Source organism: Falco peregrinus, chromosome 9 (genome assembly GCF_023634155.1).
Source record: "Falco peregrinus isolate bFalPer1 chromosome 9, bFalPer1.pri, whole genome shotgun sequence".
Classification (NCBI taxonomy): domain Eukaryota; kingdom Metazoa; phylum Chordata; class Aves; order Falconiformes; family Falconidae; genus Falco; species Falco peregrinus.
The window spans coordinates 7,915,523-7,927,814 of record NC_073729.1 but is presented as its reverse complement, the minus strand read 5'-3'; the positions used below and the strand labels follow the sequence as shown (position 1 = coordinate 7,927,814).

Here is a 12,292-nt window from a genome sequence, read left to right as displayed (position 1 = left end):
ATCAGTAAAGATGTACACTGAGTCACAGTGTCAGCCTCCAGCCCAGATGTATGCAGAAAACGACCATGCTTTCTTATTGATGTAAGAGTAAAAACTAAATGCAACAGAAGTGAAATGTGTTCCAAGGTATTTTCATACTTCACAAAGCCAGAGGTTTAGAAGGTTAATTTTATAAGTCAGCAATAGGCAAAATGTGAAGTACTTCTAAGGAAACACCTGTGTTGAATAAAAACAGTAACATACCAGACATAACATGGGTGGTAAAACAAATGTTTAGCTTTCTATGTAATATCATTGATTTTTTTTTTACTACAATAATTTCATTAAAAAAGATAAACCTACATTTGTTGAAATTGTGGTGTTGTCCCACTACTCCTGACAACAATGATGTTTTAAAAAAAAGTTTTTTTAAACTTTCTTCCAGTAAACCACATCTGGATTTTTAACCTTACTGAAAGTTTTTATTGTGCTTCTATATCAGACTCTATTATAATGGAATTGTTATTTATCTCCATATTTATCCAATTCCTCCTTTGTGGGCAGTCTTATGTTTAACAGGGTCTTTAATTACATTCCTCTACTAGCTGACCACTACAAAAATTGAAATCCTCACCACAAATCTGTACAAATGTTTCCACTTGCATTGGAAGACAAAAATAGAATAATTCCATGTCTTTTTGGACGGATGCCTAGCTGAAACTATGCAGGGTTTGACTGACAAGAGGATGTAGTCTTTGCTGAGAGCACTTTCTTTAAGGTCCTTTTTAGTCTTCAGAAACATTTAAGTAGATGAATGAAGAGATGATTTATCCTAGTTTCCCTTCATTTTTGTTAACTTTGCCTGCTTTTTAGTAACTTTTGTCTTCTGCAACAAAATCTTTTCAGCTCCTCGGGCTTACTGAATATATAATCACAAGCTGGTAAGTAGTAACTTCAGGAGTTCTGATTTGAAATGGCACTCTATTCTTTTGTGTACAGCTGTAGTAGAAGAATAAAACCCCTTTGTGCAGCTCAGCAAAAGTAGAATTATTTAAATGCTCAGTATTTGCTAGGGTTATAACTGTAAAGTGTAGTCTTTCAGTGGTGAATAAATACGGCTAACACATAGCTCAGCCTGCGAATGCAGCGGAGAGACTTTACTTAAGTAAGTTCAGAATTATTTTGCATCCAAGTGAGCTCTCCTCACTGTGCGGCATGGCGCATTATCTGTTTCCTGGGGAATGTGGATGGGAGCTTACAAAGCACAGCAGGTAATTGGCTGCTTCAGCCGAAAAAGCGTATTTGTCGGTATATACAGAAAGAGAATGAGAACAAATGGTAATTATTATCGTGTGATAATATTTGTCCATAGTCTTCTGAGCTGCCTGTGAGATTAAATCCACACCGATGCTCTGTAACAGCAGTGAGTGTTAGATGTGATGTTTTAGCAGCTGAACAACTTTTTCTGTCAATGCATTTTGGACTGGAACGTTCATATGCTTTGAATATAAAAAAGAATGTGAATGTGTATGTGGTAACAGTTTTTCAGAATGATTTCTTCTGCAGTTCAAGACTTGTGTTTCTGGCTCTTAGCATATATTTTTGTGTCATTACTTTACTTTGAGCCATATCTTCATTTTTTGTGAACGGTCCTATCTCTGAAGTCCATGGAGAGTGAGCATAGTGCAGCCTTGAGGCAATTATTTCTGTATTTCTAAAACTTGCATACACTGATGCAAATATTTCCTCTTGGAAAGGGAAAGCTGTTACTGGGTTAGATACTTTTTCTCAGTTGCACATGTGGCAGTTTCTACAGACAGACTGAAAAAAAGCTGCAATGGTATTATCTATGCTTTTTGTTTAAAGTGGTTCACGTCCAGATGGGTGTGGAAGTGTGCTGGCAGTGTAAAGACAGTTGTACCAAGTTCCTCCTAAAACAGGGCCATTTTCATGAAAACCTTTTTTTTGCTGTTTTTTGTTTCCCTCCTCTCTTTAACTAAATGAAGCATGTGGTTTAAATTCAAGGCTAATAAATGCTAGAATAACATAAATCTATTTTAATTTTCATAATATATAAATTGGTAACACCCATCCTACCCCACTCCCCCCATACATGGGGCTTCATATTTTAAAGATTCATTTGTACAGGTAAGTATGGATGACAAGTCTCACTGAAATTGACACAGGAGTATAATATTCACTTTAAAAATCTTCGCAGTTTCATGTTGCAGGACTGCAGTCCTTGTACAGTTTGGTTTTAATTTGTTTGCTGAAAATCTTACCAAGAAACCTGTACAACGTTTTGGAGGCTGAAATTGTGCTGCACCTGTAGAAGCAGATAAAAACGAAATATTTTATGGATTTGGTAGGTCTACATTACTGTTTGTAGGGATGATACTCTGAAGACTGAAAAATAGCTCACACATTTTAACACTTCACTATTCTCACTAGTTTGTTTCCTCCTCTTGGGTAAAGAGGAAATCAAAGTGTTCCTTTGCTTCTATTATACACCCTTGTACTCTTTGAGATGGCTTTAAATCTCCATCAGTGTTGTACAAGGTAAAATGTGTAATAAAGAATTAAGGGAAATGGGGTTAAGACATGCAATGTCTAATAAAGGATATTAGTATTTATTGGCAGTCATCCTTTGGCCTATGTAAACTTTTTTTTCCAAAGGGCACTTACATTGCTATTGCTATCTTTACAACCATCATTCTGTGTGCCGATGCGTTTTTTCCTCATTCACCCTTTTTTATTATTTTTTGAATGCCAAATACTTAATGTGTCAATTCTGGCAGAAAGCTCTGGTGATGAAAGAGGAAATAAAATGGCTTGAAGCAAGTTGCTGGAGAGGCACATACAGGATGGCACAGCCATGGAAAGCTCTTTGGTTTTTCACAGGAGTTGCACAGCAGTGTTCATAGCAACTTAATGAACACAGGAGGAAGCACATATTTTTCTTGGGCCCTGAAAGCAAATGTGGTCTCAGAGTGCAAGGTTTACTACCAGTGTAATCAGCTAGAGTAGCATGAGTGACCGTGTGCCAACTTTCTTTTGCCTCCTGTGTACCTGGCCCAATTAACTCCATGCTTCATTCTTCAGTCATCTCCCCAGGTGGCTGTCTGGCCTTAATGGGCCATAAAATGGGTGGCACTGGTCCATATGGAAATGCCTTGTAGTGTAGGGGGTCTCATAGCCCTTCATAGGGGTCCCTGAGAGTGTCACAAATGGCAACACTGTCTAAAAGGAAATTCAGAGGTTGAGTACCCATGCTCTCTTTCTCTCGCTGGAAGAGTCCTTTTGAATATGGTCATCAGATGAAAGCTAGATCGGTTTGGGAGAGCTGCACAGAGCACCCAGTAGAATGAACTTCTGTTAAGCACACAGGAAAAAGAACTTCAGCTGGGATAAGATACTGTTGTCCTTATCTCTTAAGCAAGATTTCTTCTTTGCTTCTCGCTCCCTCCCTGCCAAGTGGTGATTAACCATAACTTTTCTAATGGACTTCTAAACAGGTTGTGCTTAGTTGTAAGTCAAGTAGCTCAGTTGTTTCCCTACTATCCCCTCTGTGTTTTCTGGACTCTAACCCTCCATCTGCAGATGTCACTGGGGTGGGAGGTAGCAGAGGGAAGATGGTCTGGTGAAAGATGCTCACTCTGCAGACGTCAGACTCCAAAGGAAAAGCCCTGGGAAGAACTGAACTTCTGCAGGTGAAGCTCCACAGGGAGGGAAAGCACCTTGTGCTGGGAGCCCAGCAGAAGGCAAGAGATCCTCAGGTTTTAGGTAGGCTTACTTGAAAATGCATTGAAAACATTTTAGCAGGCTTGTGACCTTTAAAAGAGATTGGAGCTAGTTATTAGTTCATTTCTACCTCAGCATGTTTATGTGGGTAGGTGCTGTATATTAAGTGTGAAGAGTACACAAGTGACTTAATTCAGTATTTCATAGAAATTGTGTCGCGCCAAGGAATGTATTTGATTATATCCTGTTCCTGGGGTCTTCCATGGAGATGTGCTCAAGCTCAGGATATTATCCAGAGTGTCAGGATTGAAACCTTTGATTAATACTGGAGTAGGTCATATGAGAAGATCTGGGACTCTGCAATACTTTATGGCTAAGCCAAACTTCTCAGATCCTTCTGAGTGTGCCTCTGACATCCAGACATTCCTGTATTGATCTTGTTAGCTCAAGGAAGAGGTGTTGCCAAACAAAAAAGTAACAGTCTTGCAAACCGACCCAAATCTACTAGGAGTGATTTGGAGGAGGACTGAGAATTGGAAAATAGTATTTCTGACTCTTACTTTGCTGGGAAAGTAGTGACACATGGGGATAATACGCCTGTCTCTGTCCCACTTATTTGTCTAGCAAATTTAGAACATCTTGTGAAAGTAAACCTGCCCAGCTCTTCTGTCATGTGGGAAAAACCCGTGGCACAGCCAGAAATGGTTGGGAATCATTCTTGTGTGAGCTCCCATGGGGACGCAGGGCCACTGGTGTCATATCTGGTAGCCTAAATGGGCACCATTTCCTCCCTGATTACAGAGGAACCAGGTAATAACCCACTCAACTTCTTTCTCTTTGTGTTTAGGAGGGAAGGGGTCAAGCACTGCTCTGTATGCCATGCCTAGCTCTGTCTGAAAAGTGACCACAGTATTCAATAGACCAAATTACTTGCCTGATGCGTTTCAGAAATTGAAAATTTGTTCTCAAACATGCTTATTTTTGGACCTTAATCCTGGTTAGATCGCGTTTCAGAAATTGAAATTTTGTTCTCAAACATGCTTATTTTTGGACCTTAATCCCGGTTAGATCAAATGACAACAACCTGGTTTCTGTGGTCCTGATTGCTCTCTCGTGTAGCTGCACATGATCCTTTGTGATACCAGAATGCCAACTCATCAGAATTGCAATAAATCAGAGTTACTGAGAAAAACTGTTGGTCAGACCTAACAGACACCAGTGAAAAGCTACTTCCAGAGAAATGATACTGGTTTTATACATTCAGATCTCCAGACTGTATACCCTGGCAGAGCCCTAATGTACAGAGCCACATTAATTTGTCTCTGGCCAGGACAGGCCCTCATGGTTTTAAGTGAGTGAGATATGGACATGAAAAAATAATAAAATCTGTGACCTTGTATCACACAGGTGTGCCTGGAGAGTGCTGAGATTAAACCCAGAGATGCTGGCGCCTGTCAGATCTGATTTAGTGACCTCTCCCTGCAAATCCAAATGCTCCTCACTGACTTCAATAACTGTTAGGGAAACCCAAAATGCCCAGATGTTGATGGATCACTGACAGCCCAAAACTGCTCACTCTGATGCTTTTTGGGTTCTTGGTCAGGAAGGAGTTAAAACCAGTGCTGGAAGAGAGCTGAAATATTTAGAGTAAGAGATTTCCAGAGGGGGCTGCACTGGCCAAGGTTGGGCTTAGAACTTTCAGCTGCTCTACTGCTCTCTTGAAATGTGAAAGATGTAACAAATGTGCTGGTTGCAAGGGCTCCCGAGGCACAGCTCACACCGTCATTAGGCATTTGCCCAGTTGAAGCATCAACAAATTTTGGAAGTAAAACCCAGCTTGTCCTGGAGTTGGGCACAGCGCGAGGTGAGTGAGAGCTGTCCTGTGTCACCTGTGCCAGGCTGTTGAGCTGCCCAGGTCGGATGTGAGTGCACCAGCACCCACATTCCCAGTGTGACTATGTATGTTAGCGGGGACCCAGACAGTGCAGATAGACAGGACGCTCAGTGCAGTGGAGTCAGGGTTAGTAAAAATGTGTTGCTTTATTTTCAGTGCTGTAATTTCAGCACAGCAAACATGAAAATGACCGTCATGGGCTCCATCTCCCCTTAGGGGTTTCCCACAACAAGACAGTGGATCTCATCTGAGGCAGGACTTCCTATGCTACCAGGGCTCAAATCCCCATTTCTTTCCAGACCTATACCCTGTCACCAGCTCTGCATCTCCCCTCCTGGGGAAGCAAACATCCTTCTCCAGCTTCTGCTGTGGGGCAGCAGCTGCTGAGATCCCGGTGTCACAGGGAGGCCGTGGCCCAGGCTGGACTCGGAGAGGCAGAAGCCGGAGTGCTAAACAAACCTTGGCAAAATCTGATCATCTCTTAGCTAAACTCTTAATTCCTCTGGGGTGTTGAAGGTCTGCTGAGGGCAGCCAGACAACTCGTTCAGCTCTCTGCAGCCAGCTGTGCATGCCTGGCAGGGGAGTTAAAACTCACTGAGGCAGTATGGCTGTCTTTCTCTTATTACTCCCTTTTTAAAGTGGATCATCCCATGTTAATTATTGTTCTCAGATACATCACTCCTGATGTATGGTTCATAAGTAAGAACATTACACGTGTTGCCTTTGATGAAGTCAGGCAGTGACACGGCACAAACTGCATTCATAGAGCCCTTATTGCAGGGGAGAGCTGCACTGCGGTTGTGCCTGCAGCACATGGAGCTGGTGACCAGGTATAAAAACCTTAAATTCGAAGAGTGTCTTGGAAGCATTTCTCAAGAACAGAGCATTTTGCAAGTGCTGTATTTCCAACCAGTGGGGGCTGCAGTAGGAATAGATTTTTTGTTAGTTAATTTCTGTGCTTAAGGGGAAGCTGCTTCCTTCCTCTCTTCATTTAATTCCTTTGCTGCTTTGACCTTCACCTGTGCGACTGGCTCACGGAAATCCTCTTGGGAGGATCAGTGTCAGCTCTAATAAGCTGGCTGTCACTTTACACCAAACAGAAAGCAAATGTTTCATTTGTTAAATGGGCCAGTAGAATACATTGCCTTTTTCCACCATCCTCGGTTTTCTTCTAGGGAAAAGCGTTTTACTTTTATGTGACTGAAAGTGCATAAAGTGGATTGGAAACTGCAGATTTAAGTGTCTTGAATGTAGACTGTTATGTAAGGCTTTTCTTTATTTACCTGTTGTGCTGAAATACTATCAGTGTTACAGCACAGGCTCCGGTCGCAATGAATTTTCTTGTGTTTCCAGTAAGAAGATAAGGGATACGCTGTGTAAGAACGCACTCACTGGGAATTTCATTTCTTTAGCAAGCTGCACAGGAAGGCAGAGGGAAAGTAAGATTACTGCACTGAGCTCTTGGCTGCCAATGCAGGGCGCAACACTGCTTCTCGTTGGGACTTGTGCCATTGACTTGATTGTGAGCAGGACAGCTTTTCTCTGTCATAGCTTCTGTTGTGTTTATTTATTGCTCCCCTTCCACTGCTGTTTTGTGTTGACAAGCACAGCCTGTGCTTCTCTACCAGCTTGCACAGGTGGGTTAGATTTACACTAATAAGCTTGGAAAGTATTTGAGAGTGGGTGTTTGGGGTTTCTGAATTTAGCAGTTTATGGAGTGCTGTTAAATGATTGAAAAGTGTGAAATCAGTGCGCATCACTGACCAGCCACCTCAGTGGAGAGTAATTTGAGACAGGAAAAGAAGCTGGCAGCTTCAGCACATGAGAAGAAGGCTATGGCTTTCTTCTGTGAACCTGGAGGTTGTGTAAGTATAGTTGCTTCTGTGGATTTGACTCTGTGTGGTGTGTGTGGGTTTTTGGTTTTTTTTTAAAAAGCTGAATCCAAGTCTGTATGTGGTGCTAGATGATGATGGCGCGCCATCATCCTCTGGTTCTGCAGTAAAACTGTACGAAAGCAGCCTTTCTTATATAAAGTAAGGCCTCTTGGTGATGCTTTTGAGGGGACTGGCTGCCCAGCTCTCAGGGCAGCTGAGAGTTTTCTTGCTCAATATTGTTTGGAGGTATTCCACAGCATGCAGCAATACCCCAGGAGCTATCTCCTCCCCAAGGGCAATCCCCCATGAGCTCCTCAAACTTCTGAGTCACTGCTGTACCACAGGAGCCTTTGCCAACAGAGGCTAAAGGACAGCAAGCTGCTTAGTGCATGTTATAGGGGGCTGCTCAAGCTTTGCCCTGGAGATAAGCTTTCACCCCACTGGCTGCAGAAGTGGGGAAGGTAGCCTGTCTCTTATATCTCTGGGTGTTTAGTTTGTCCTTGTCTCACGATCTGCGTAGGCTGGAGACTCTGGGCTGAAATCCCTCTTGGTTAGCTCCCTAACTTATGCTCTAAACTAAGGGCAGTAACTGAAATAGATACCTGTGAGAATGATTTCAAGATTTTAAATCTAGTCAAGTCTACAATATACTGTCTATCAGTCTGACTGAGCTTTGAAACTGCATATGTATGACGTATATGTCTTCTATGCAAGTATCTGTCGATGTATCAAGAAAGACCTTGAAAACTTCAAATCCAGACCCCTGCACTTGGCCCTGCTCTGCAATCACCATGGTTTTGTTGGTCCAGTTTTCTAGATTTTGTGTTGAAGTTTTTCCTGGATGTATCTGATAGATGTATTTCTAAGGCTGTGACTTGCATAGATTAGTGAATCTGATATTTAGTATGGGGTTGTTTTTTTTGATTTGGTTCAAACTTCTGAAAAAAAAACCCAGTCGCAATGCTTACAAAAAGGGGCTGCCTAATCATTAGGAAAAACCCACCACTAAAACTTCTGGCCATGGCAAAACTTCACCCTAAGCAAAGTACTCTGTGGCCATTAAGCTGCACAGCTTGGAAGAATTGACTTCCTCAACAATGGCTCAAGTTTGTGGCTTTTCAAATGATCAGAGCTGGAGCCCAGAGAATAATTGTCTGTCCAAGCCACTGCCCAGGTGGGAAGCACAGCTGAGGTAACAAGCCTTATAAAAAAAGAGAAAGAGATATCCTCTTTTTAAAGAGATCTAGGGTTGACTTCACTTAAATATATACTCTTATTTAAATATACAGACTGTACAAACTTAAGTACAGAAACAACAACAGATAATCAGCCTGTAAAATGTGTAAGCAATAAATATCTTTCAGAATATATTACTTGCAAATAAACCTAGAGAAACAAAAGTTTCTTTTATGGTTAGAGCCCATCATGGGAAAGTCATCAAGTACTCAGACTTAGCGTGATTTATTGCTGTTAATTTGATGAATAGGCAACACACAATTAAAAGGTAGTTCAAACTTTATCTTTGGTAAAATTTGGTCCATGCCACTCCCATGGATGTGAACACAGTTACTAGTTAGGAAAATGCAATGTTCCCTTGTGTTGGAGCAAGGCATCTGTTGGAGGCTTTGCAGACACATTACTCCAAGAGTACTGAAACTGGACAAATAATGATTTATGAACTCAGACTTTTCTCTAAACTTTATATTACTTGAAGCCTTCTGTGTCAGTCTCTGTCCTAGAGCAAGAAGCTGTAGTGTAATATAGCACATTTTGCATACAGTGAGTCTATTTCAGAATTTTGTCCTACATATAGGGGGTTTACTACTTACAGTATCCATATATGAATTAGGAAAAATATAGGTAATATCCTTAGAAACTCATGATCTAGATCTGGGCTTAGGGCCTTAACTTGACCATTACAAAAATACCCTGGAGGAGCAGATGTAAAACATCAGCATCCTCAAACTATTTCATTTAAAATATTTGCAGCTTTCTTGGCTGGAACACCATCATACTCTCATCATTCAAATTAGGCTTTCTATAATCCATTGTGAGAAAGCTTTCCTGGCCAGAGAATTGCCTCTCACTGTTCCATGTGTTAAGGATTAACTGGTTTAGTAACTTTAAGATTGTATTTCCCTCTACTAGCTGTGCTCATCAGAAAAGTGTTGGTAGGCACCCATAGCAATCACTAAATAGACTGTCCTGATCGCCTTGCTGCAGACGCATCACCCCTGCAAAGAAGTAGGGCTGCTGGCAAATTAGTTTCCACAAGAAAACAAACAAACAAAACCAAACCCCAACTGGCCGGACAATCAGCATCATGTGATTTGGCAAAGAAATATAAAAGACTGCTTTTATTAATCCAAAGTATCATTTTGAAATTAATAATGACTCTGAAACTGGAATAAATCTTAAATATGCTCCCTGGTAAGTGTCTTCTAAGCCTTCATTGCTATTTTGTTGTCCTCTACAAATGGAGAAGCAATTAACTGGCTCTGAAATTTAGAATTTGGAGAGAAAATTTTGCACCTCCAGAATCTGTTTAACTTTGAAAGTTAAACTGTTGATGTGTGGCTGTGATTATGTACTACATGTGTGAACCTACATTAGCACTTAGAAGCTGCAACTGAGGCTTTATAGCTGGGATGCAAATTTGTGTTGATTCCCACATAGAGGTTGGGTTTCTATGCTTTAGAAAGCGGGGCAACCTTTTGAGGTGGGGGTGTGTTTTTGGGTTTTTTTGGGGTTTTTTTTGTTCTGCTTGACTAGACATAGGTGTGCATGTTTGCTAGTTTTTTTTGGGAAATGGAGTTTAAGGAAAAAAAATAGCTTAGGCCATAACTACCATGTGAGTGGAAAATGTGCTCCCAAGTGTGTGTTGGGATGAATACAGCTAATACCTGAGAGAGCTCACTTCAGTCAAACAGCAGCTGTAAATTCCTTAGTAAGTACTTTGGAGTTATACTCTTCTTCTGAGTGTATAAATCTGTCCTCTCCCCTGCTTCCTTTCTTTAAGCCCCCCCAGATCTGCTTTTACTTTCTGTCTCCAAAATGCCCCCAAGCCCCCACTGTCTGGCAATCCAAAAAAGTGTGCAGCTTCCCATTGGGACCTTCAGAACAGCTGTGTACAGTGAAGATTATCTCACATTGGATCTGATCAGCTCTAGTAAAAGTTAGGTTTTATACAGTTATTTTCATAATATCCTGCAGGAACCAATACATCTGGCAGAAAGGTCAACAATGAAGTAGGCCTGGGTACTACGAACAGGTAAAAAATGATGTAATAGTAAAATGTATTGCCGGTGTCTTGTTGGTGTTGAAGGGTGGCAATGTGACAAAAATAGTCTGTGTTTTGGTCTGAGCATCACGGTGATTGTTTTGTATGGATTTGAAAGCAGAGAGAGGATAGACTGTAAATTGCCAGGACTACTATGAAGCCCTTGGCCAACCTGTTAGCGTTGCTTGTTCATAATAAAGCACAAAAATGGCAAAACAGTTCAGTTGTAGCTGTGAACGTGCCACTTCTACATCTTGTTTTAAAAAAAATTGAGGACAAACATGCAAAATGGAGAGGACAGAGATGTCACTTCTCTCTCAATTTGATCACTTAAATTTGTAATGTTTCTGGATCCTCCTTACTCCCTTCATGATGATGGGTGGAAATAAAACCACTGTCTTAATTTTAATACTGATCTGAGCATGATAACAATACAGATGAAGTTCAATGAAGATTAAAAGAAAAACACTGCTTGCCACATTAGACACTATCATTACAGCACAGTTCCTTGTTCAAACTAAAGCCAAAGGTGATAAGGTGCTCTCTGGATGCTCAGGGTTGTGTACTTTGTTACTGTACTAATGGACAAAAGAGAAGCGTTTACTTTCTTTATGGAATAACTTAAAATAACTCCCCAAAGACAATTGAATTAAGAAAAAAAAAACAAAACCCCAAAACCCAAACACAACCACAAACCAAAGGCCCTGTTGTAGAGGTGGAAGAAAAACAGCAGGACTGCAGAATCCTATAAAAAACTTTCTAAAAATTATTCTACTCCTATACTGAATAAGGTAAATACTATTTTTTCTCTCTTTAGTTGTAGCTTTTGCTGGGAATGGCAGGCACCCACCCTGCAGTGCTCAAGGGCAGTACCAGAATTCACGGACTAGTGTTCTGTCATTCTCTCTCTCATCAAAAACCCCCACATGCAGAAAAATGACCTTGTGTCAGGATGTGATCTAGATAATATTGTTTGATTTAAGAATATTCTTCTTCTTCTCTTAGTTTCTTGGGAGTTTCCATGGATAAACATGCTATCTAAAAAAGGTGCTTATAAAACGTGCACTTTCCTAGAGTGAAGTTATTTCACAAACACATGGTGGCAGATTTTGGAGCTATTTCCATGGAGAGGCTGGCAACTGTGCCTGAAGGACAGACAGGAGAATAGTTTAGGATTAATCAGGCTCCCTGTGCCTTAAGTTCTTCTTTATGATCCTGGTTAGCAGCTCTTGCGCCTAATGGTACATCATATGAGAATTTCAGTTTTTCTCTCAAATCTTGCATTTTTTGGACACAGCTAGGAAGATGGAAATATTTGTGTCAATCTTATTTGCTTCTATTTTCAGCAGAATTTTATTTGCCGTTGTCAAAACCTGAGCACAAGAAGCTACGTCACAAAATGATAGTAAATAAAACTTATTATAAACAAACCAAAAATATTGTTGAGCACCGTGAATCTCTGTACCATTTACCAAGGGCAGACTACAGTTTAATGGGCTTTGAAAACAGAAACATTAATTTAAT

At 40.8% G+C, this 12,292-nt stretch overlaps 1 protein-coding gene across 1 annotated transcript in view; it reads left to right on the top strand.

Moving 5' to 3' along the window:
- The first annotated feature begins 657 nt into the window (after positions 1-657).
- Positions 658-12,292, top strand: part of INSC (INSC spindle orientation adaptor protein) — a 140,938-nt gene continuing 129,303 nt past the window's right edge. The window contains exon 1 of the mRNA XM_055814526.1: positions 658-920. The gene's annotated coding sequence lies outside the window, so the exon portion shown is untranslated. The remainder of the gene's footprint in view (positions 921-12,292) is intronic.